This window comes from Leopardus geoffroyi, chromosome A2 (assembly GCF_018350155.1).
Source record: "Leopardus geoffroyi isolate Oge1 chromosome A2, O.geoffroyi_Oge1_pat1.0, whole genome shotgun sequence".
NCBI classification, from domain to species: domain Eukaryota; kingdom Metazoa; phylum Chordata; class Mammalia; order Carnivora; family Felidae; genus Leopardus; species Leopardus geoffroyi.
In genome coordinates, this window is record NC_059331.1 from 164,739,664 (window position 1) to 164,763,367 (window position 23,704).

The following is a 23,704-nucleotide window of genomic DNA, read 5'->3' on the forward strand; positions in this document are numbered from 1 at the left end:
AGTTGGCCCAGTAAAATGTAGAGAACACATCATGGATGTGTGGGGCCTCCTATACTCTTCTACTTTTGTGAATTGTTGAGAATTTCCGTAATAGAATTAAAAAAAAAAAAATCCTGCTTCTGATTTCTCCTCTATGAAATATTTCCTGCCTACAGGGCAGGGTTATGCAGCTCACTCTTTATCTCTGAGGATCTTTGGAAATAAAGAGACCCACGCCTCTCGACAGTTTTCCGAAATAGAGACAAGCCACCTATGCCACACGAGGAGGAATTCTGCTAGGTCGAGCATTTTCGTGGAGCCCGGGACACCGTGGGTTAACGGCTGGTCCCTGGCGGCTGAGCGGGGGCCCCACAGCTGCCAGCAATTAGGCTAGCTGGCAGTCCCCTTAGGAAACTCCTGCTGCCTGATTAGGACTAATTGCTAACCAGCATCTAAGTCCCCGATCGATAGAAAAGGAAATGCATTAGGGGGAGGCTGGCCAGGGAGGGCCTGCCCTCTGGTCAGTCTGCCTGTGCGCGGATATACACTCACGTTCGCGAGTCTTGCCCGCGTGCTCCAAATGCACCCCACCCTACCAGTGTCACTGGAAAAATTACACTGTGAAACCCTCTCGTGGTGTCCTTTGGACCCTGATTTTGGTCTGCAGCCGGAAGATGCCTGTTTCTGTGGAGAACGGCATTGTGACCATTGTTTCTTGGAGATATGAACGTGTCACGGGAGTGTGGCCGAGGGCACATCCGCCTGGGGAGCCCAGGAGAGGAAGGCTTCGTGCAGGTGTGGGCTGTTAGCCGAGTATCTGAGTCGGGGCGGTTTTTCTTTATTAAGTAGGTGCAGTTTAGACACTCCCCAGCAGCCACAGAAAAAACTTCGGATCCGTGCTGGTCTGAAATTTGTGACTGGACACCAGACAGGAGGGCGGTGTTCATGGGAACCATTTCAACCAACCGTGCCGGGTCCTGAGAGCACAAAAATGGAGAAGACCCGGTCCTTACCCTCAAGGAGCCTACGCCCTACTCCAAGTTCAAAACCAGAAGGCCTGCCGAAAGTGCTAATACAGCAGAACGAGGAGCACTTCTACTTCACCACCACCAAATTAAAGTTCTCATTTTGATGAATTTCTCATTACAATGAAACACACACACACTTTTCAGTTTTAACCTATTTTGAAATTCAAGGTGTTTTTTTTAATTTTTTTTTTTTTTTTTTTTTTTTTTAAGAGAGAGAGAGTACAAGCACACCTGTGAGCAGGAAGGGGAGAGAGCTAGAGAATCCCAAGCAGGCCCCACACTAAGGGCAGAGCCTGATGCAGGGCTCGATCTCACGACCCTGAGATCATGACCTGAGCTGAAATCAAGGGTTGGACTCCACTGACTGAACCACCTAGACGCCCCAAATTCAAGGGTCTTATAATCAAGTATGGATTGCACTAGTTGAGAGAATACATCGTGAGCTAACTTTATTTTTTATTTATTTTTTTTAAGATTTGATTTTTAAGGGGTGCCTGGCTGCCTCACTCAGAAGAGTCCACAGCTCTTGATCTCAGGATTGTGAGTTCGAGCCCCATGTTGCGTGTAGAGATTACTCAAATAAATAAATTAAAAAAAAAATTTTATTTTTAACTAATCTACACCCAACGTGGGGCGGCTGGGACTCACAATCCCGAGATCAAGAGTCACATGCTCTACTGAGCCAGCCAGATGCTCCCATGAGCTTCCTGTAGGTAAGTTTCACAAATAAATCAGGAGTCCCATAAAGTAAAAGTACCTCCGTAGATTACACAAAGACTAAATTCAAGCTGTGAACTTGTTCCTCCAGAAATAACATGCCTTGGAAAACAAGACAAGGGAAGAACCATACCATTATTTGCAACTTTTTGCAGAGGCAAATTCTTGGTCCCTCTTGCACTAGAAGCATAAGAAGTCTGAAAGATATTAAAGTAAAACTATTGTAAAGAAAAAAAAAAAAAACATGACAATATGTTCCTAACTTGTTATTTACCTCAAATGTAAGAGTTTTAAAATCAAGTTCATTACAAATCATTCATTTAATTAAAGAAAGCCAGGCATCAGCAACTTATTAAAGCCCCTGGGGACATAGGAAATAATTAAACTGCATTTCTGTCAAAATAGTCTAAGATTCAGATTTTCCCAAAGTTCTAGCGTATTGCTGTTCAGTTTAGACTTAAGATGATTGTGGATCGCGATCACGTTGCAGAGCGATCCTTAAACGCCCAAGAGGCTTTCTTTTCAGGCAAGTGCTGCAGAAGGGATAGAAGGAAACTCAGTGGGGATGATCTGGGTTGTGTCACACAGTTTTGTCTGTAAGGTTATTGGTTATCAAATATTCAAAAGACTGTTGGGCAGAAGTAAATTCTTACTATTATTTTGTGTTGCTGAATTGGGACGAGGTCACGCAGGCACCCGAAAGTGGCAGATGAATTTCAGTGACTTGGCTCAGGAAACCAGCAAGAGAAGAGAACTTGTCGGTGAATAGCAAACTCACTTTAAATAAAAAAGTATTTATTTTAAGAGAGTGCATGCATGTGTGTGCACATGTGCAGGGGAGGGGCAGAGAGAGAGGGAGAGACAGGATCCCAAGCAGGCTCCCTGCTGTCAGCCCAGAGCCCAGTGCGGAGCTCAATGTCATGAATCGTGAGATCGTGGCCTGAGCTGAAATCAAGAGTCCCGACGCTTAACTGACGGAGCCAGGTGCCCCAAACTTACTTTTTTAAAGTTTTGGTTTTTTTTTTTTCAGAGTGTTTTTTTAAAATTCCAATTATAGGGGCGCCTGGGTGGCTCAGTCCGTTAAGCGTCCGACTTCGGCTCAGGTCATGATCTCGCGGTCCGTGGGTTCGAGCCCCGCGTCAGGCTCTGGGCTGATGGCTCAGAGCCTGGAGCCTGTTTCCGATTCTGTGTCTCCCTCTCTCTCTGCCCCTCCCCCGTTCATGCTCTGTCTCTCTCTGTCTCAAAAAAAATAAACATTAAAAAAAAAAAAAATTCCAATTATAGAGGAAGGACACTGGTTTTATAAACTACAAAGGAAAACAAACCTCGTTTTATGCTCACAACTCACTCTCTGTTATTTGATCCCCCCCCCCCCCAAAACAAAAACAAGAACAAAAACAAAAACAAAAAGTGTCTCTTGTTACATTGGCCAGTTCAGCAGGAGGCAGGGAAAGAACATGATTTGCCCAGGATCATATGACTTATTGGAGCAAAGCTGGGCCTGGAATCTGATTCTCTCGTTTCTAATCCAATGCTTGTCCCTTACTCTTCTTTTGACCTTGCTATTTTCCCCCCCAATGTGGTCTTTTTATTCTTCATTTCTTTTTCTTTTATTTCCTACTTAATTCCGTTTCTCAGTTAGAGGCTTTTGATTTCTTCCCTCTACTGAGTTCTTCCCTTTCCAATTACATGAATTTCCTGTACTCTAGGAGTGGTTGAGCGGCCCAGAAATCTCGGTGTGAGAGGGCCCGGACAGAGCCTTCAACAAAGGTGTCAGGTATTAGAGATGGGCTATGTCACATCAGAAGGACAAACGTACTGTTTGGTAACTAGAATACCAAACTTTGTACATGTGATCAGACGCTTCAGTTGAGTGCAGTTATTAAGAACTCTAAAGTAAAAATCCACATCCTCCAAGGTCTTGATCTTTCACATTCTGTTTTTACAAACTTAATTTTTTTAATGTTTATTTATTTTTGAGAGACAGCGAGCAAGCATGAGTGGGGGAGGGGAAGAGAGACAGGGAGACACAGAATCTGAAGCAGGCTCCAGGCTCCAAGCTGTCAGCATAGGTCCTGATGTGGGGCTCAAATCCATGAACGGTGAGATCATGACCCGAGCCAAAGTCAGATGCTCAACCAAGTGAGCTCCCCAGGCGCCCGTTTTTACAAACTTTTAAAGGAAGCACTGACACTCTCAGTTTCAAGTGGAGAATCTGGAGTACAGGTGATGTTTAAATTGCTCTCCCTCGGGGCGCCTGGGGAGCTCAGTCGATTAAGCACATCCGACTTCAGCTCAGGTTATGATCTCACAGGTGGTGAGTTTGAGCCCCACTTCAGGCTCTGTGCCGACAGCTCAGAGCCCGGAGCTGCTTCGGATTCTGTGTCTCCCTCTCTCTCTGCCCCTCCCCTGCTCATGCTCTGTTTCTGTATCAAAAATAAATAAAAACATTAAAAAAAAAAATAAACTGCTCTCCCTCTCCGTTCATCTTCCTCAGTGGAGCAGGGCTTGCTGGCCACGTAGTACTCTGCTTTGATTCCACCGTCCTTGTTCGAACTCCTGTCATTCTAAGAATCCCCAAATCTTCCTTCTGAAAGTGATGGTTTAGCTTCACGGTGCACAGAACGCTTACACGTAGAAACATTCAACACACTGGATGAGGTTAAGTGACGGCGATAGATTCAAGAGTTAATGGAAAACAAGGGATTCAGGAAGGGGACTGAAGCAGCCAAGCAGAGACCTTGAGGAAGCCCCGAGGACTGGACTCTGGCCCAGGAAAGGAAGCTTCAAGATTCAAAGGCTGAAATCTTGGCAAAACACTCATATTCCACAGTTGGGTGAAGCAGAATACTGTCAAAAATTAGGTAACTACCTTCCCAATCTTCTAAAACATTCTCACGGGATATATGTATTTTATTTTAAGTTTATTTCTTTCGTAACAGCTTGATCGAGTGGCCTTATTCCTGATCTCGGAGGAAGAGCTTTCTTTCAGCCTTTCACCACTGGGGATGCTGGTCGCTGTGGGCTTGTCATGTGGCCTTGGTTATGCTGAGGTATGTCCTCTCTAAAGCCATTTGTTGAGTTTGTTAGAAATGGACGTTGAATTTGGTCAAATGCTTTTCATGCGTCTATTGAGATAACTGCACGACTTTATCCTCCCTTCTGTAGATGTGGTTGTCACAGTGACTGATGCGCACACAGCCACCCCTGCACCCCTGGGATAAAACCCACTGGATCGCGGGGTGTGATCCTTGCAGTGCAAGGTACCTTCACTTGGCTCATACTTTGGTGAGGGTTCTTGCACCCATTTTCGCCAGGAACACTGACCTATAGTCTTCTTTGCTTGTGGTGTCCTCTTCTGCTTTTGCTATCAGTTTTTGATATTTGCCGGCCTTCTAAAGTGAGCTTACAAGGGTTCCCTCTTCTGGTCTTGTTTTTTTTATTTTGAAAGGATTGGTACTGTTCTTCTTTAATTCCCCTTTAAAACTATTTGATTATTGTCTTAATTTGGTTATTATTATTACTATTATTATTATTATTATTTTTAATGATTTCTACTTCCTTGGGGTGCCTGGGTGGCTCAGTGGATCAGGTGTCTGACTTCAGCTCAGGTCACGATCTCGCTGCTCATGAGTTCGAGCCCCGCGTCGGGCTCTGTGCTGACAGCTCGGAGCCTGGAGCCTGCTTCGGATTCTGTGTCTGCCTCTCTCTCTCCGCCCCTAACCCACTCACGATCTGTCTCTTTCTCTCAAAAACAAACATTAAAAAAAAAAAAAAAAAAAGATTTCTGCTTCCTTACCGATATTCTCCATTTGATTAGACAGTGTCATTATGACTTCCTTAATTCTTTAAGCATTTTTTCAGTTCTTTGAATACATTTGTAGCTGACTTTTGCCTACTCGTGCAGCATCCGGCTCCTGTCATAGACAGTTTGCTACCTGCCCTCTCTCATGTGTATGGGCCACACTGTCCTGTTTCTTTGCAAAATTGGTCAATTTTCTTGGCATAAGTGATACTTCAGATAACATAGTAGCTCCAGTGCTGATCTCCCCTCCCCGCCCCCCCCCCCCCCCCCAAAGGCCTGTTATTTCTGCTTATTTTCTTAGTGGTTTGGCTGGACTGTCTTCCTAAAATCTATTATTCCCCTCTGCAGTGCGTGACCTCTGAAGGCGCCCATCAGAAGGCACAGCCCCAGGCGTGTGGTCACCTCTCCTGATGTCTCAGTTAAGCCTGCCTGTCACTTCTGGTATCACACCCAGCTGTTAGTTTTCACTAATTGCTGGCAAATCCTGGGTTGTTTTCAGTGAGATCCTGGGGCATACATTTCCCCACAATGGGATCCAATTAAATTCAGGCCCCTTTGCAGGAAGTAGGGTTTGAGGCCAGACTCGGAGTTTTGTTCTCATGCCAGTCGGGGCTCTTCGCAGCTGCCTCATTCCCTGGTTCCCTCTGGTAAACTTCTAGCTGATTCAGAATTTAGCTTTTCCCTCTGCCGAATCTACCAGTCTCCTCTTTTTTTTTTTGTTTTTAAAGTTCATTTATTTTGACAGACAGAGAGAGTGAACAGAAAGGGGCAGAGAGAGAGGGAGACAGAATCCCAAGCACGCTCCACACTGTCAGCGCAGAGCCTAATGCAGGGCTCGAACTCACGGACTATGAGATCATGACCTGAGCCAAAGTCAGATGCTCAACCAACCGAGCCACACGGGTGCCTCCTGGACAGCTGCTCTCTTCAAAGCAATGTTTACCAGTTACAGAGAGTTCACTCAGGAGGTCTGCACAGAGCCATAAAACCACTATTCCAGAAGTCATCTCAATGGATTAGATTTTTTTTTTTTTTTTTTTTTTAAGCCTCATATTCTATTTAAGACAAATTGTATCCTAAGGCTTGGATACCTCTAGTATCAGTAAGATCAATCCGTCAATTAATGAAGACATATCTAAACATTCTCGATATTCGTAGTCCCTTTATCTCTGCCTGCTGACAAGTTATTCATGACTTCCTACACAGGCAACTGGTTTGCTGCTGGACAGCTTAAATAAATAAGTTCACTGTGACCTGAAATATGCCTGTAATTGATAATATTTGGAAAACGTATAAATTGTCTAATCCTTGTATTACACAATCCTTCATATATTTGAGGCCAAGCATCAAATTTTCCTTTACTCTTTTTTTTTTTAAGTTTATTTATTTTTGAGGGAGAGAGGGAGAGAACATGGGGGGTGGTGCGGAGAAGAGGGAGAAAGAGAGAATCCCAAGCAGGCCCAGTGCTGTCAGCATGAAGCCTGATGCGGGGCTTGAACCCACGAACCATGAGATCACGACCTGACCCGAAATTAAGAGTCTGATGCTTAACCAACTGAGCCACCCAGGCACCCTACTCTTTTCTTAATTAAATACAAAAACCTAAACGAGATCGGAGTAATTCAGTGCATGAGACTATTATTTTCAATACAGACGGGTAGGAAGAAGATAGATACATGCATAGGTTAATATACACAGATGATTAGAAGAAGGCCTTCCGAAAGACTTGCAGAATTGAAAGATTCCATTTAACCAGCTAACATTTGGGCCCTTTGTTCCCTAGTGCACTCCTACGCCTGGTGGTTCCCCAGTACCAGTGGAAACCAAAGGGTGGGGGGGCCAGGTGAGGGCTTTCCTAGGGGAGATTCCCAATCCTCATTCGGACACATCACCCTTCCAGCCAGTGTAGGTGCCCTCACTGCCTTTTCTCTTCTCCCTCAATAAAGACAAAAAGGAAGACTGTGGTGCAAACTACTCACAACACTTTCTAGGTCTTAGGTGACCAGAGCCGCTCAAAAGGGGACATTAAATTAAGCCTGCATCTAAGCTAGAAAGTATTTAGCTGAAGACTTTGTGTTTCTCTTCACTATGTCACGTTAAAACATATTTGAAATTTACATTTGGAGCCAGAATTTTAAAGGGCATCAGGAGGTTTTCCATTGGTATTGTGCCGTAGTAAGTTGGTATCCTCCTCCAAGTTCCATTTTTCCAAAGAATAAAACCTTATAATGGGATAGAATTTCAGCCTGGTGTTTCATCTCTATAACTACTATTGAGTTCCACTATGGGTTACAGGCAAATCCTTGCTTCTAACGTAAAAGAGCCAACATTTTTTGGTTTGAATACTCTCAAATGCAGTGGATTCACATGTGACACTTGACTTCCTAGTCTTGCCCCATTTTCCCATCACAAATAGCTTCTTATTGGGAAAAAAGGAGGCTGAGTCTTATTTTGTGTTGAAATAACAGGGATACCTGGTAGAGAGAAGGCACAATGGCTCTATGGGCTAGAAAATGGAGATAAAGGAAAAAAAATTTCAGGAATAGGGTAGATTTTAGGGTAGCACAGAGAAGTCTGAAAATCCCAAATTCTCTAAGGCAATGATTATCAAAGTGCAATCCCAGACCAACATCAAAAGGACTACCTGGGGGCTTGTTAGAAATACAGAATCTCAGACCCTACCCCAGACTCATAGAATTAAAACATATATTTTTAAAAAAAAAATTGGTAATTTGTAGGCACATAAAAGCTTGAGAAACACTGGTAAAAACATCAAGAGTTTTATTTTTCTATGCCACATGGTCTTGCTTTATGTAGGACTCTTAAAAATATCTCTTATTTAATTTTTTTAACGTTTATTACCAAGAGACAGAGAGACAGAGCATGAGCGGGGGAGGGGCACAGAGTGGGGAGACACAGAATCAGAAGCAGGCTCCAGGCTCTGAGCTGTCAGCACAGAGCCGGACGTGGGGCTCGAACTCACAAACCGTGAAAGATCATGACCTGAGCCAAAGTTGGCTACTTAACCGACTGAGCCATCCACACACCCCTATCTAGGACTCTCTGTCTCTCTTTTTAAAAAATGTTTTATTTATTTTTGAGAGAGAGAGAGAGAGAACCATTAGGGGAGGGTCAGAAAGAGAGGGAGACACAGAATCTGAAGCAGGCTCCAGGCTCTGAGCTGTCAGCACAGAGCCTGACGCAGGGCTCAGACTCACAAATCAGGAGATCGTGACCTCAGCCAAAGTCAACGCTTAACCAACTGAGCCACCCAGGTGCCCCTAGGGCTCTCTTAATAGACACCCTTGGGGCGCCTGGGTGGCGCAGTCGGTTAGGCATCCGACTTCGGCCAGGTCACGATCTCGCGGTCCGTGAGTTCGAGCCCCGCGTCGGGCTCTGGGCTGATGGCTCAGAGCCTGGAGCCTGTTTCCAATTCTGTGTCTCCCTCTCTCTCTGCCCCTCCCCCGTTCGTGCTCTGTCTCTCTCTGTCCCAAAAATAAATAAACGTTGAAAAAAAAAAAAAATAGACACCCTAAAGTGTAGTTGGACTTAGAAGTATTTGGAACAGGACTTATGATCACATAGGATAAGGTGGTGATATATGCTGTTCCTTTTTTAGTTTACAGCTTATCCTAATGACTCAGTCAAGGAATGTTTAATAAACTCCTATAGCAAGGTACCAAGACATGTGTTAGGTAAGACACATGTATATTTTTACAAAACCTTAATTTTGCGATTGGGAGATAGGGTATTCTCAACATAGGAGGCAATCCCAACAGCATCCTGTTAGACTCTAATATTCTAAACATTTTTAGACTCCAACTAGCTGTCATGAAAAAGGGACATGTTGCTTTAATAAATGTTTCATTCAACCAAATGTAAAACACACGTTATTATATGGAATTAGATTTGTTCTTTCCCTGTGCACATCTTGCTCTTCATTAGATGAAGCAAATTTAAATGCCACATTGAAAATTCAAGAGTAATTTCAGAAGCTTTCTGTTACACAAATACTTTAAATTTTAATCATCGTGTTGTATAAGGAAAACAATAATGGGTGTAGATAGCTGAAAACAGGCTGTACAGAAGTTGCAGTCACTACTTAGACGTCAATTCCATTATGTGCCAATGAAGCTGATTATCTTTTTTAAAAAGTCAGGCTATCCTACCTTTTTTTTTTTTTTTTTAATGTTTATTTATTTTTGAAAGAGAGAGAGAGACAGAGGTCGAGAGGGGAAGGGCCAGAGAGAGAGGGAGACACAGAATCTGAAACAGGCTCCAGGCTCCGAGCTGTCAGCACAGAGCCCTATGTGGGGCTTGAACTCACGAACCGCAAGATCATGCCCTGAGCCGAAGTCAGACACTTAGCCGACTGAGCCACCCAGGCGCCCCTATACTAACTTTTCTACCGATACAGGCCAAGAGTAATCTGCTCCCCTATGAACCAACCAACAGTTACTGATTACTGAATAGCTACTATATAATAAACACTGAGATATAACAGTATAGGACACAAAACTTGTTCTCCAGGAATTAGAGTCCAGACCCAAAGAAAAAGAGACGCACGTAAAACTAATGGCCAAGATGGTAGAGAAGTCTCAACCAAGGGACACAGACATGTGTGCAGTAGTTGACTTTGGCCTTAAAGGATCAGGGGAGCTTCACAGCAGGTAAGATTTGAGCTGGATGTTGAAGCTCAAAATAAGTTGAACAAAATGATAGAATGAATTACCATCCTGAGTGAAAGACTCTCCCTCATCCAATGCTCTCATGGTGCTTTTCCCAAAAGAAACATTTGTGTGGGACTCTCGTATCAGAGATCCAAGGTCCAACTCCGTCAATCTCACTAGACTAGCCTTACTAACCACCCAATCAAGCAAACATTCATTTGTGGATGATTACTTAGCTAAGCTGCAATGGAGTCTGTTTATCTGGCAAAATGCTAATGTATTAGCTTCATTTCATTATCCTTGTGAATTTCTTCCACCCTTCCTGGGCCAAGCAGAGTTCCAGTTGAAAACAGTAACATGAAACCAGGCATGACACCCCCCTTTTACTGTCTGCTCGCAGTGTCCCCCCAGGGCCATGTTCTTCACAAACAGGGCTGTAAAAATGTAGTTGGCGGATGGATGAACGAAATGAACAATTTTCTCTAGCTCATCTTCTCTAGGTTACAAGCAGAGAAAAGTATCCAACAGTGCAAGAAAGAAGGGAGGCTGGGATTTGAGTCCCAGTTGCATTATTTTTATTACTAGCAATATATTTTTTTGTTTGCCAACCAACCTAATTTGCTTGGAGGCCAAAAGAGAAGGGGCCTCTAACACTATGCCAAAAACTAACTTTCAAAATATTAAAAACATGACCTCGTACAAATATAAAATGAACATTCGGGTGCTTGGGTGGCTCAGGTTGGTTAAGCATCCAACTTTGGCTCAGGTCATGATCTCATAGTTCGTGGGTTTGAGCCCCATGTCGGGCTCACATGTATATATGTAAACGAACACGTGCCCAAAGATTTTATTCAGCTCATTAGTTAATGAGGGAAATGGCAAGAGTGGGTCCAAGTGAGAATGTGAGGAGTTAGGTACTTACAACAATTTAACAGAGGAGCGTTAGGATAAGAGTATTAGGTTATATTTAAAACTAGTTAATGTCCCACGGGGCCATAAGCCACAATCTCTGGAGTTATCTTTCCCACTAGACGGAAATCATTTGCAAAATTTCAGACAAGAATCTACAAGCTGACCTCTGGTCCTACACAGCTGCCAAACGACCGGTCCACAGACAGTCAAAGGTGCAAGCTCGGCGGCACACCTTTAGAGCACCCAGTAACCTCTTGGGTCTGTTCCAAATTGAGTAATTCTTCTGATACTCAGAAGAGGCTCTCCAAAGGTAATGGCAGAGGCCCAACATCAGAAGACAGTAGTATGCAGATCTTTTTAATGTAGAGGACACTGGACCAATTATAAAAGAACATGGAGGTGGGTGGCGCCTGGGTGGCTCAGTCGGTTGAGCCTCTGTCTCGGTTTCAGCTCAGGTCATGATCTCACGGTCCGTGAGTTCGAGCCCCGCGTCGGGCTCTGTGCCGACAGCTCAGAGCCCGGAGCCTGCTTCGGATTCTGTGTCTCCCTCTCTCTCTGCCCCTCCCCTGCTCGTGCTCTCTCAATGATAAATAAATATTTAAAAACATTTTTTTAAATGGGTACTATCAAATTGCTATGATATGGTTATTTCACTGCATATATTTCATAAATTTTTATTTTAAAATATTAATGTCAAAAATCAAACCTTTGGCCAATATTTTAAACTTATGAATTAAAGTTCTGAATGTCAATTCAAAAATCTCCAAATTTCGTGCAGGGAGCACATGAGTGAGTTACAAAGAAGCCCAGTGATCCTAATTTGGTCGTTCTCTTTCATACATAAGCGATTAAATGATTTGCATACAGCCACAGACCCACTTGACTATAGGGCATCAGAAAGATTCTAAGACTCCTGATACCTAAGGGCTCCTTCCAATCACAGATTCCATTGTCTATAACTTTTATACATTTACTTCCATTTTAAACGCACTATTCGCATAATCCTTTGTATGAATATTATTTTCTTTTTAAGTAGGCTTCATGCCCAGCATGGAGCCCAAGGTGGAGTTCGAACTCACAACCCTGAGACCAAGACCTGAGCTGAGAGCAAGAGTCAGATGCTTAACCAACTGAGCTACCTAGTTATGTGCCTTTTAAAAAAATGAATATTTATTTAAATGAATATTTAATTTAATTCAAATGAATATTCTTGTATAGTCAAGAATCCTCTGTAATAAAACAATACCTGGCTCTCTGGCCTCAGTTAGATTTTTCTACAATGAACTTGAATAGACAAACCTCTACTTGATAATGCAGTTAGAATTTTAAGTGAGACGAAGCATATCGCCCTATAAATAATTCGTACACTAACATAGACTTATAGAGGTAGGAGAGACCTCAGAGGTCATCTGGTCAGAAAAAACACAAAAGAATAAACTAAGTCATGGTGAGGAAGACTTCAGGAAATTCTGGGCCATATTTGAAATGTAAAGATATGAATTATGTGACCATCCATAAGTATTTCTTAATCTTTTAAAAGAGATCCTTTAAGAAACTTTAAAATAAATGAATGGAATCTAATAATTTAAAGCTTAAGTGCTGTTATTTCTACAAGATCTTGGATTATATGTTCATTTGTTCACTGGAAGAAAAATCACATTTTCATTTCTTATATTTTATTTATATTAGAGAGAGCACTTCAATATTAATTCAAATATCTATCCATTAAATGCAAAAATATTAATGCAATATTAAAAATGAAATTTAAATGGAAGCAAGGGACTATCACATTAACGTTCCCATGGCAACTCTCACTACACTTTTCAGCTTCTGAATTGTAATATGGTCATTTATTATAGGCTCATATAAAATATAATTTTGCAAATACTTAAAGATGTATAGGTTAATTCATGTCAATTCAAGACTTTAGATACAATGGAATACAATATATCAGGCGAAGGACACTATAAATATTAACCCATATTCTTAGACATACCTACATCAAACAGATGCAAACTTTCTAATGTTGAATGATTTGTTACACTCACACAGAGGGCAGAGCATTTTGCTGTCCCCATCACAGTTGAAATCTTATCTCTGTGTTACTTAACTACTCATATACGTGTGGTCAGTGCCTTCCTCTTTAGCTTAGCAAGAATTTGAAATTATAGATTACAAATTTTGCCATACTAAGGCAAAATGTTAATTCATCGGTGCACACACATTAGAAGTCCAGGAACTGAATTACGCGGGAGAGCAAGATACTGCCAAAGCCTCACCTTTATCATCGGCTCTGCTGCTTTCCCCAGCCTTCGGCGTACATGTTAACATATTGAGAACTCAAAAAAATAAACATCCTTTAACCGAGCAATATCTCTTTATTCATCTAAAGGAAAGAACTGGACTACTACAAAGCTGTATGTAGAAGGATTTAGAAAAATATATAAACAATAAAAATGTCCCTCGCTAGGAGTGGGTTCAGCAAACTATGATGCACAGGGCTTTGAAGGTGATTAGACCAATAGACTGATGTGGAAAGGTGTCCACAGCACATCGTGACCAAGTATAAAACACTATGTACAGTGAGAAGACAAACAAAACAAAAGCCAAAACACTATGTCAAAAACAATGTGCATACATGTATAGAGAATGGTCCAGAATGATATGCTCCCAGATTCTGGATGGTGGGATTATGACCGATTTATTTCTTGTTCAAATGAATATAATTAGAAAATAAAGTATAAGATGTAAATAAGTTAAGTATCCTGTTGTTATGGAGGTGGAGATGCTAAGACCCTCTTCCTCTGAAGGGATTAATATAAATTAGTATAAACCTTCTTGAGAAATCTGATACCCTGAAAAAGTGGCAGCAAATGTATTTCTATGTTCTATTTTTGAAAAGTAATTGGGAAACTGGAAACCACTGAAACACGCAGGAATGATTAATAAATATCTATAAAAGGGAAGGCTGTATAGCCATTAAATCTCATACTGTAGACTATTTCTATGGGAAAATATTTTTTTTAATTATTTGAGATTTATTCATTTTTGAGAGAGAGAGAGAGAGAGACAGAAAAACTCCGAGCCGGGGAGGGGCAGAGAGTGAGGGAGACACAGAATCCGAAGCAGGCTCCAGGCTCCAAGCTGTCAGCACAGAGCCCAATGCAGGGCTGGAACCCACGAACCATGAGATCATGATCTGAGCCAAAGTCAGAAGCTTAACTGACGGAGCACCCCCATGCACCCCTCTATGGGAAAATATTCTTGATAGCACGTCAGATCAGGATGGTCCTAGCTACAAGGAATAGGAAACCTCGACTCAGTTTAAAGTATAAAGTTTCTGGATAACCCCAGCAGCTGAACATACCCATTTACCTCTTAATTCTCCTGAAATCTGACTCCACTGTCAGGAAAGGGGGCTGCGTTGATAAAAACCCATACAAAGGAAGGAGGAGAGAAGACAATAGCAACACAATTTTTGAGGCTAGAAAGCTGGTGGGAGGGGGTAGGTCTGTGCACCTAGTGAACAGGTGACGTGGAAGCCGAAGCAGGCAGCCCACAAACATGCCGATTTACCCACCGGAACCCAAAACACGCTCAAGAGCTGAACACATCTGAAAGTGTGAGCACAGTGGGAAGGGTTCACGTGAAAAACAAGAACCCAGGGCTCCCTAAGAAATCAAAACCCACTTGCAGATTTCAGAGGCCAACGGCCCTCCCACATTCCATCATCCAACTTTTACAAAATGTGGAGGCCAAAGCACCTGTGTCTGTGTGTCTGTGTTACGATTACCATAACGTATGTTAGGATTACCATAACACACAATAATGAGTTGAGCTATATTAGAAATGAACCTTCATGAACGGATTAGAACATCCCCAAATCTCATTCGGCTGTCTCCTGCCTTTCTTTCTATTTGTGGATTGACTGATTGATTTCATCCAAGTTAGTTAGCATGTAGTGCAATGATGATTTCAGTAGATTCCAGGGATTCATCCCCTATGTATAACATCCCGTACTCATCCCAAGTGTCTTTCTTAATGCCCCTTACCCATCTAGCCCATCCCTCCAGGAACCCACCACCCCTCCAGGAACGCTGTTTGTTCTCTATGTTTAAGAGACTCCTATGTTTTGTCCCCCTCCTTTTTATATTATTTTTGCTTCCCTTTCCTGCCTTTCCTAATTTTAGCACACAGTTTATGCTTATCTTTGAACCTTATTTTATTAAAATTTGTCAATGTCTATTTTTTTCTGAAAGGAAGAGACAGAGTGTGAGAGGGGGAGGGGAAGAAAGTGGGGGGACACAGAATCCGAAGCAGGCTCCAGGCTCCGAGCTGTCCAGACAGAGCCCAACGCGAGGCCCGAACCCACGAACCGTGAGACCGTGACCTGAGCCGCAGTCAGACGCTTAACTGACTGAGCAGCTGCCCAGGCACCCTTGAACCTCATTCTAGAAAGGAAGCCCACGTTAAAACTTATGAGTGTCCACAGCAGCATCATTCATAATAGCCCCAAATTGGAAACAATCCCGATGTCCATAAATGATAAAGACTTTTTAAGTAGTATATTCTCACAATGGAATATTATACAGTAATACACAGAGACTAAGTACTGACATGTTGCAATATGCATGAGACTTGAAAACACGATGCTAATTGAAAGAAGTCTCACAAAAGGCCACATATTGTGTGATTCCACTTATGTGAGACACCCAGAACAGGGAAATGTGTGGAGACACAAAGTAGATTGGTGGTCACTAGGGGCTGAGGAGACAGGGGTATGGGGTTTTGTGGGGGGTGACGAAAATTTTCTAAAATTAAATAGTTGCACAACTCTTAACACACTAAAACCACAAAAACGTATACCTTAAATGGGTGAATTTTACGGTATGTGAATTATATTTCAAGCTATCAAAGAACGGGCATTATACTGAATGTATTCGCTGGCAATATTTTAAGAAAGTTCAACATTATGTTTAAAGATTTATCTCATGTTTGTGCACTCTACAGTAGTGCATTCAATTTGAACTATGCTGAGTGTTTTGTTTTTTTTTTTTAATTTTTAATGTTTATTTGCTTTGAGAGAGACAGAGTATGAGCAGGGGAGGGGCAGAGAGACAGAGAGGGAGACACAAACTCCAAAGCAGGCTCCAGGCTCTGAGCTGTCAGCACAGAGCCCAACGCGGGGCTCAAACTCACGAACTGTGAGATCATGACCTGAGCTGAAGTCGGATGCTTAACCGACTAAGCCACCCAGGCGTCCCGCTGAGTGCTTCTTAGTAGGAGTATCGTCTGTTTTATCTATGCTATGGTGAGTGGATGTTTTAGCGGGTTCTGGCTTCTGCTGTTACGCACAATGCTAAGATATTTAGACATCTCTCCCGATGCACAGAAACCACAACTTCTCCAGGACATATACCAGAGCAATGGGGTGTGTGTGCTTAACTTGGTACAAATAATGGTAAATTGGTTCCCAAGGGCTGTATCACCAGGATTTCACATCTCCACCAGCACTGAACTGCACCACGCCATCACTGCGTGGGACTGTCGGCCTTTAAGTTTCTGCCCTCCAACTATGTACGAAATGACATCTCACTGAGTTCTGAATTTGTGTTTCAAATTACCAAGGAGATTGAACCTCATTTTATGTTTTTTGGTCACTCCTGTTTCTTCTATGAAATGCCTCCAAAGTTTTGCCCATTTCCCTATTCGTTAATTTTTCCTCATTGCTTTGTGTATATATCATATGTTCACACAGTGTTATGTACATAAAATGAATGAGAAAAGTTAAATTATTGGGGCACCTGGGTGGCTCAGTCAGTTAAGTGTCTGACTCTTGATTTCAGCTCGCGTCATGGTTTCACAGTTCACGAGACCGGGCCCCACATCCAGCTCTGCTCTGAAAGCACAGAGCCTGCTTGGGATTCTCTCTCAAAAACAAAAACTTTAAAAAAAAAAAAAAAAAAAAAAAAAAAAGCTAATGAATAGAAAAAATATATACATGTATATATGTATACTCATATGCGTGTGTATATAATTTGTTTTGGATATTGAGTGTGCTCACATGAACTGCAAATATACTGTTTGTAGCTTTTCACTTTATCTTTTGTCAGAGAAAAATTGAAAGTCAATGTCAATTTCTCTCTTTTACAATTAGTTTTTATGTGTGAAGTACTTCTGTACAATATCACAAATATATTCCCATATATAGTCTCCTCTGGCTTTTAATTTTTTGCCTTTACATTTACGTCTTTAATCATTGGAATGAATCTTTTTCAAATTTTATATAAGGATCCAGCTTTTTTTCCCCATGTGTATCATCTATTCTTGCTACGACTTGACCAGTCTATTTTTTCCACAATGGTTTGCTACTTTTGACATTTATCAAACTCCACAGAGGGGTGGATTTGCTCCCGAGCTCTTTCTGGTTTACTTGTTTATCCTCGTACACAACTTTAATTACTTTAGCTACAGAAGCGCCTGAGTGGCTCAGTCAGTTGAGTGTCCGATTGTTGACTTCAGCTCAGGTCATGATCTCACAGTTCGGGAGTTCAAGCTCCACATCGGGCTCTGTGCTGACCGTGTGGAGCCTGCTTCAGACTCCCTCTCTCTCTCTCTTCTCTCTCTCTCAAAGTAAATAAACTTTAAAGTATGATTACTTTAGCTATTTAACATCTTTCCGTACAATAGGGTAAATCTTGCTACCTCTGTCTTCTTTGAGAACACAGTCTCAGAAGTGACCGCTCAGACCTCCCTTGGAGAGGGGACATGCCAGAGTGAGCTGACAGCCTCAGCTAAGGCACCTTCTGGGTCTGCAGCAGCATTTGAGCTGAGATCATGCTCTTCCAAGGCAAGTAGCCACAGCGGGGCCATTTCTGCCTGACGTGGGACTCTGCATCGGAGCTCCGCGTCGGTCAGGCCAAGACGTTCTCGGAGCTGTGCTGCCGGTCTGAGGTTCATTCTGCCCATCCTCTTCCTCTGCTCACCTGTGTCAGACCTGCATCTCCGCCTGGAGGCCTCTCCTCTTCCACATTTTACACTTCCAACCACATCTCGGCCTCTTGTCTCCCGGAAGACCTGATCTGAGGGTCTTGGCTATTTTTGACGTCTTGCTGTGTTAAATTTAAGAATCAGATTGCCAAATCCCAAAATGAAAACAAAACCAAATACTTTGTTGGGGATTTTGGCAGAAATAACGCTGGATGGATTTATCCATCGCAGAACTGACATCTGTAAATTACTGTCTCTCAATCTATGAACACACTCTCCCCACTCATTTAGGTTTTCTTTAAAGGTTCTTCTGGGGGGCGCCTGGGTGAGGCAGTCGGTTAAGCGTCCGACTTCAGCCAGGTCACGATCTCGCGGTCCGTGAGTTCGAGCCCCGCGTCGGGCTCTGGGCTGATGGCTCAGAGCCTGGAGCCTGTTTCCGATTCTGTGTCTCCCTCTCTCTCTGCCCCTCCCCCGTTCATGCTCTGTCTCTCTCTGTCCCAAAAATAAATAAACGTTGGAAAAAAAAAAATTAAAAAAAAAAAAATAAATAAAGGTTCTTCTGGGGCACCTGGGTGGCTCAGTCGGTTGAGATTCCAACTCTTGGTTTCAGCGCCAGTCACGACCCCAGGATTGTAGGACGGAGCCCTGTGTCAGGCAAGGAGTCCACTTAGGATCCTCTGTGCCCCCCCGCACCCCTCCCCATAATGAGCACATGTGTGCACTCTCTTAACTAAAAAATAAATAAATAATGTTGTTCAGTAGCAAAGAAAGAACCAATTTAAAAACAAAAAACACTTTTTTAAAATTTATTTTTATTTTTTACTTTAGAGAGAGACAGAGAGAGTGTGTGAGTGGAAGAGGGGCAGAGAGACGGGAAGAGAACCTTCATCCAGGCTCCATGGTCAGCAAGGAGCCTGATGTGAGACTCGATCCCACAACCCAGGGATCATGACCTAAGCTAAAATCAAGAGTTGGATGCCCGACGGAGCCACCCAGGCACCCACCAAAAATCTTTCAATACAGCATTATAATTTTACCCAGTGTCTTGCAGATTTTTGTGAGATTTCTAGGAATCTCATATTTCTAGTTATGGTTGAAATTGTATATTTTTTAAACTCTATTTTTCTAATTCTGCTGGTATTTAGAAAAATTTAAATGTTGATCCTTTAGCAAATTTGCTAATAGGTTTATAGACGATTTTAAGTTTCCATGTTGTACAATTGTACCATCTTGTGAGATTTGTTTCTTATGTCTTTTATTCATTTTCCTTGCCTTACTGTGCTGACACTTTCAGTGCAATGTTGAATACATGCGACAGATTTTAAACATTTTTTAATGTTTATTTTTGACGGAGAGACAGCATGCAAGTGTGAGCAGGGGCGGGGCCGAGAGACGATAGAGAGAAAATCCCAAGCAGGCTCTATGCTGTCAGCACAGAGCCTGACTTGGGGCTCGAACTCAGGAACCCCGTGAGATCATGACCTGAGCCGTAATCAAGCTGACTGAGCCCCTTGTTTTGTTGATTTTAAAGGGAATGCTTTTATTTCACTATTAGTAATGTTTACTATGGGATTTTTTGTAGACACCTTTATCAGCTCAAGGAAAATTATCTTCTATGGTATCAATATGATGAAAAGATATGTTAAAAGCTTTTCTGTGTCTACTGATATACTATTTTTTATATCTGTGTGAAATTGACATTGATTTATTATCATGAAGATACTGAATCCTATCAAATACTTCTTCTACATTGTTTGATATGATCTTATTTTTTCCCTTTAATCCAGTTTATATGGTGAATTATATTGATTTTCAAATGCTAAACCAATCTTGTGTTCTTGGGATAAATCCAACTTGGTCATGTAGTATCCTATTTATATCTCATTGGATTGTTGATTGTGTTCAGTATTTTTGCATATATGTCCATCAGTAAGAAGGGCTTGTAATTTCCCTCTCATACGTCTCTGTCCAGTTGTGCATCAAAGTGTTGGTAGCCTGATTAAATGAACTGGAATCTGACCCTCTTTTTTCTATTATTCTCTGTAAGAGTTCAAATAAAATTGACACCACTCTTCCTTCAAATGCTTGATAAAACTCATTGGAGAAACTATCAAAGCCTGGAGTTTCCTTACATCTTAAATTTCTGATCCAATTGTTTAATAAAGTGATAGACTCTTGAGGCTTTTAAAATGTCTCCTTATGCAGACTTTAATAAGCTGTATTTTTCTACTAATTTGCCCATTTTACCACTTTTCAAAAAGCTTGAGCATGAAATAATTCCTAATAACTTATCTTTTGAAGGTCAGTAGAATCTGCAGGAGTGTCCCGTTTTCATAAAAGGTAATTAGTTGAGGGACACAATGTGAATTTAACTTAAGTTGAAAAAAAAATCCCTTAGGGGCTCCTGGGTGGCTCAGTCCATTGAGTGTGAAACTCTTAGTTTCAGCTCAGGTCATGATCTCACGGTGCAAATGAACCTTGCATGGAGCTCTACACTGGGCCTGGAGACTGCTTGGGATTCTCTCCCTGTGCCCCTCCCCTGCTCAAGCTCTCACCCTTGAAAAAAAAAGAAAAAGAAAAAGAAAAAAAAAATCCTCACAACATAAAATAATACCAGGTATTTAGACTGATACAATTTCAATTACCTACTTTACATGCATTACGCTAAACAGGATACCCAGACATTTTGTTTTACATAGTTCCCTTCCCCCCACAAATGACATTGTTTACACTATCAGTATTTATTTAGATTTGCTCAAGTGCTTGCTATTTTCTCTGCTGTTACTCTTTACATCTCAGACCTGTGATAATATTTCCCTTCCTTAAAGTTTATCTTTTAGAAATTCCTTTAGGGGGCAGGTGGGTGACTAAGTCGGTAAAGCGCCCGACTTTGGTTCAAGTCATGATCTCGTGGTTCGTGAATTCGAGCCCCAAGTCAGGCTCCGTGCTGACAGCTCAGAGCCTGGAGCCTGCTTCAGATTCTGTGTCTCCCTCTCTCTCTGTCCCTCCCCTGCTCACATTCTGTCTCTCTCAGTCTCTCAAAAATCAATAAATGTTAAAAAAAAATTTTTTTTTAATTCCTTTAGTGAATTCCTTTAGTGTAGTGGTAAATTCTCAGTTTTTGTTCATCTGAAAGTGTCTATTTCACTTCATTCTTGGATAATCCATACAGCAGAGTAGTTTGCCTAAAATGTTTTGGAATGGTACTAATAATACAACATTTAATACATGAAAGCTGAAAACCTTACACAAGGGAAGCGTGAAGGTAAACACTACCTTAATTTTGTGTAGCATTTATCAGATGAACGTCTGCAATACCTTTCATATGCAGTTTTCTTTTACTGGAGTCTCACAAAGATCCTGAGAAGTTCACCCTTGTTTTTACCGGCAAATGGAATAAATACTCTAGGATTTGTTATCCTTCACTCCCATTATTCTTCTGGTTCTGACCAGCACCCCAGGATCTGCTATCTGTGTACCTTCTTCCCCTGTCAGCCTCATTCTTTTTATAAGTCTTAAATTTTCTGTACTGTTCAAGAAATCCCATTGGTATAACTTTGAGTTTAAAAGAATTTTTTATTAACCAGGGTTCTTAATTCCTTCCAACATGTCAGATAACAAATCTTTTTAAGATAACTAAGTCTTTGGTCTGACACATTAATATATAATTGATAATTTAAGTTAATATAAAAGTTCATTATTTTTTAATCATGTTCCCGAAGAATAAGTTATAAATCTGTGAATAACAGTCCATTAAGTTAATACTTCATTTATATAGAGGAGAAATGGAAACTATCATATTCCAAGGATAGAATTCTGCTAAGAATTGCTAAGTTTTTTTGTATACGCATGTAACGCATACACCCAGAGCTTGACAGGGAAGGTAACAGAATTTTCCTATCTTTTCCTAACAGCTAAAAAGAGAAGTACTGTAGAGCAAGAGATCTTCAATCCTACTGATCACACACTCATCTGAGGGAAAAGTAAGCATATTCCTCCAACATACAAATATTTATAAATTACTTACGTGTAACGTGTATTGCATGTAATAAAAAACACAAAAATATGAAGTGAAAAAGGATGAAACTAGGGATCAAATATGTCATATTTTAAAACGTTTGGAAGTTCATTAGTAGTCAAATAAAATTTATTGCAGGCGTATGGGTGTGGGGGTGTGAATGGCAGGAATGGGGCCCAGTGTAATTAACCAGATTACCAATTAGACTGCCATCGTTTTAAATTTCACCGTGTGGCTGGAGAGCAAACACTGGGCCTAGACGTGCTGTTGGTCTGACAACTTTTTATTGTCTGCTGACGGCTTGGTTTCCCCTCGACCCACAATAGAAGTAGCTCCCGGACCAGGGTTTGTCGTTGATTAGGGAGACCATCCCAGGAGGCCCCATGAGAGTGCAGTGCCAGGGAAGCACGCACGGATGGCTGCTGTAGGCAACTGGGAACCAATCCTGCTGGGGCCACTCTCAGAAAGCCTTCGTGTGCTCTCAGCTGAAGGCCAAGGAAGTTGGGCGTTCACTGGTTCAGGACTGCCCGGCCCAGCCCGCACGCAGCCCAGCAGGCTCTGGTAGCCAGGAGACACCTCCAGAGTCCCTTGGGTTCCGGAAAGTGCAGGGACACCAGCGGAAGCCCGGGCACATGGGCAGGGCTCAGGCAGCGTATGCTAATGTCTGCCACCCCTGTGTTAGGAAGAATGCGTGCTCTAATCTGCTTCTTTGCAAGGTTCTTTTTAAACCCTTAAAAAGAATCTTTGTTAGGTAAGTTAATTCACACTTAGTTTCTAACTAAGGAGGTAACACCTAAATGAATACACACACAAAAACACCACGTCAATTCTTCCCACTCTTCCCACAGGACACCTCAGAGATGTATACGACAGACAACCTGACATACAGACCGATGAGTCTGAGTATCAACTATTGATATAATTTAATCTTTTCTTAGCTTAAACTGCAGAAGTAGAGGTTCTAAGATTTTCTTCCTCTCCACAATACACTGTGTACCCCTGAGACGCAGGCCCCCCATTCTGGCCCCATTCTGGCCATTCCTTGATCAAAGTATAGACAGCCCTGTCCAGCTCTCCGCTGGAAATAGCTAGACTATCCTAAATGGGTAAGAACATACTCGTAACACACAGCTCTAAAATCGTCTTAGCATTTGTCAATCTCTTAACAAGGAGGAGATGAAAATTTCAAAATCACCTTTACACAGAATTCCTTGAATGGGTAGATTATTTCCCTGTAGTTAAGAAACTAGACAGGGGCGCCTACGTGGCTCAGTCAGTCATCTGCGCATCCGACTCTCGACTTCGGCTCAGGTCATGGTCTCACCGTTCCTGGGGTGGAGCCCCGAGTCAGACTCTGCGCTGACAGGGTGGAGCCTGCTTGGGACACACTCTCGCTCCCTCTCAAAATAAATAAATAAAACTTAGGGGAAAAAATTTTTTAAAATTATATAAAAACCCAAGCAGAATGCCACTGCACCTTGGACTCAGTCTAAGTCAGATGAAAACGCTCTGACTTTCCAGTTGTTGGTGTGACGGGCAGGTGTGCAGGCTCCTGTGGCTCCTTGTCCCCATCCCCTTTGCAGAA

General features: G+C 42.0%; 1 protein-coding gene across 2 annotated transcripts in view; it reads right to left on the minus strand.

Moving 5' to 3' along the window:
- The window catches only part of XRCC2 (X-ray repair cross complementing 2), a 184,557-nt gene that overhangs the window by 134,821 nt on the left and 26,032 nt on the right, over positions 1-23,704 (minus strand). The gene's annotated exons all lie outside the window — the stretch shown is intronic.